The sequence below is a fragment of the Lactuca saligna genome, chromosome 2 (genome assembly GCF_052625555.1).
Source record: "Lactuca saligna cultivar CGN05327 chromosome 2, ASM5262555v1, whole genome shotgun sequence".
In the NCBI taxonomy this organism is placed as follows: Eukaryota; Viridiplantae; Streptophyta; class Magnoliopsida; order Asterales; family Asteraceae; genus Lactuca; species Lactuca saligna.
This window is the reverse complement of record NC_136418.1, coordinates 40394589-40397215: the sequence shown is the minus strand read 5'-3', so window position 1 is coordinate 40397215 and position 2627 is coordinate 40394589. Positions and strand designations below refer to the sequence as shown.

At 40.5% G+C, this 2627-nt stretch overlaps 1 non-coding gene across 1 annotated transcript; it reads right to left on the bottom strand.

Annotated features, from left to right (window-relative positions):
• Positions 1 to 1134: 1134 nt before the first annotated feature.
• LOC145033126 (small nucleolar RNA R71) lies at positions 1135 to 1241 on the bottom strand. Its single transcript, XR_013677366.1, has one exon. It is a non-coding gene; the product is annotated as a small nucleolar RNA R71 (small nucleolar RNA).
• Positions 1242 to 2627: the final 1386 nt, after the last annotated feature.

Sequence of the window (2627 nt, the reverse complement as noted above, 5' to 3'; positions counted from 1 at the left end):
GTAAAATCAGATAAAACCCTTTCTAAACTTGTTAATAATTAGGTTAATTTGATAGCAAGTAGATTAATTAGTAACATCGTTCCCTGTGATCGACACCCGACTTACCCAAGCTATACTATAATCTGACTAGGTACACTGCCTATAAGTGCATAGTTAGTTTAAGTTTGTTAGGTTATAAATATTAGAATTAGTGGGTACTTCCGTGCACATCAAGTTTTTGGCGCCGTGCTGGGGAACAACTTAGTTTATTAGCTTATTTATTTGCATTAAATTAATCGATCCTTCTTGTGGGGTAAAACCCACAAAAAGTTAATTTTTCAGCAAAGTTTAATTTTTTATTTTTTTAGTCACAGAGTCCACGACGTGGCCAGATAAGTGCCACGACATGGTTACCTAGAATTTTAGATTTTTTTTAGTTTTTACTTTATTTTTCTATTTTAGTTCAGTTTTATGTTTTTTTATTTAGTTGATCTGCAGGAGTTCATGACTAGAGGCTCAAACACACCCTTGGTGCCACCACATGAAGATCCCGAGTCTGCAATTCACAAGAAAAAGACGCCCTTACAAGAATTAAAATCAGTGTTTTCAAAGAAATCAGGGAAGAAGACTGGGGAGTCAAGTTCACCCTTGAAGAACAAAAGCAAGCTTGAACACTTGGATCAAATACCTGTTCAAACCGAATCCGAGTACGATACCGAGCCCGAATTCGAAGAACATACGAGCGAACCCGAGAACGAGCCAAGGCACAAGATGGAAAATATTGAGGAAATGTCCATAGGAGCTTACAGAAAGATAATTCGAGATGATGTTGGTCCAAGCTTAGTACCACCTGCCATCCCTTCCACTGCCACATTCGAGCTAAAGGGACATATCCTTTCCTCACTAAAGGATATCCTATTCTATGGAAAGGATCACGAGGATGCATTCAAACACTTAGATGAAGTAAATGGCATTGCCGATTACTTCAATGTCCCAAATATTAACAGAGACACCATTTTGCTATGGATGCTCCCCGTTACCTTTAAAGGAGCTGCAAAGGATTGGTTAAAAGTACTTTCACCCGGTACCGTAACTACTTGGGCTCAAATGCGTGAGCAGTTACTAGATCAATTCTGTCCACCATCCAAGATTGCTAAACTCAAAAAGGAAATATCCAATTTTGAGCAAAACCTGGGAGACTCACTTTACGAAGCTTGGGACCGTTACAAAGGGTTGTTAAGAAATTTTCCTCAACATGACCTTAACATTCAACAGGAGGTGTCAATATTTTATGATGAGGTAAACGTGATGACAAGAAAACTCCTTGATTCTCAAGGACCACTTACAAAGAAAAATCCGGGCGAAGTCAAGGAATTAATTGAAGAATTCACGAAACACTCTCGCGAATACCACAACCCTAGGCAAGATGGAATCAATGGCGGTGGAGGGGCCCAAACTGAAGAAATAGCAGCCATGATGGCTATGCTAAATAATATGGACCGGAGGTTGACACAAATGGAAAACTCAATTCATGCAATTAGAGTTGGTTGCGAGAGGTGTAGTGGTCCACACTTGACCAAGGACTGCAATTTAGATGAGTTTGGGAACAGAAAGGCTCCAGTGTGCTACTCGAGTGGGGACAAGTATGATGAAGATTGGAGGAAACCAAAGAAAGAGTGGTTGCCCTATGATGAATATAAGAAGCAAAAGGAAGAGAAATATAGACAAACTGGTAGAGGCTTCTACCAAAAAGAACAACCACCGATCGAGAATAAACCCGATTTAGAGACCATGTTGATGAAGTTTATGGAAGCCTCAGAAAAGAGACACGAGGCTACTGATTTTACCATTAATGAACAAAGAAATTTGGTAAAAAATCATCATGCATTGATGGTAGAACAACAAACTTTAATAAAGAATCAACAAGCCTCCATTAATAGTCTTGAAGTACAACTTGGTCAACTAGCCACTCTGGTTCATGAGAAGCTATCCCCGAAAAATCCTGAAATAAATACCCAATCTCATGTAATGTCCATAGATATTGAAGAAGAGGCCATCTCTGTGTTCCTGGAGGCATTAGAAGATGAACCACATAAGCCCGATCCAAAACCAAGGAAGCCAAAGTTCGAAAGTGAAGGGGTTGCTGAACCATTAGTGCCACGACGTGGCACTTGTCTGGCCACGTCGTGGCCCTTGCCTGAACAAAAAGTGCCTGAGCCCGTTTTGGTCTATCAACCGCCTTTTCCATTTCCATCCCGATCTGACCTTAGTCCACTGGAAAGAGAGCATCTAGAGTTTTTTAAGCACGTGAAGGGAATCCCGATTAATACTCCCTTTGTCGAGTCCTTATCCAAAATTCCCGAGTATCAAAGGTTACTGCAAGCCTTGATAGACACCCGTAACCAATTAAAGAAGCATTCTAAGGTGATTCTAAGTGAGCAAAGCTCAAAAGCTGTGTTGGGAGAGATACCTGAGAAGATGGGGGATCCTGGACGCCTTACTCTTCTGTGTGAATTTGGTAACAAAATGAGGGTTGATGCTTTAGCCGATTCTGGGGCTAGCATTAATTTGATGCCTTATTCATTTTATCAGAAGTTGGAAATTCATAAGATGAAGGCTACAAGAATGACTATTCACATGGCGAACCG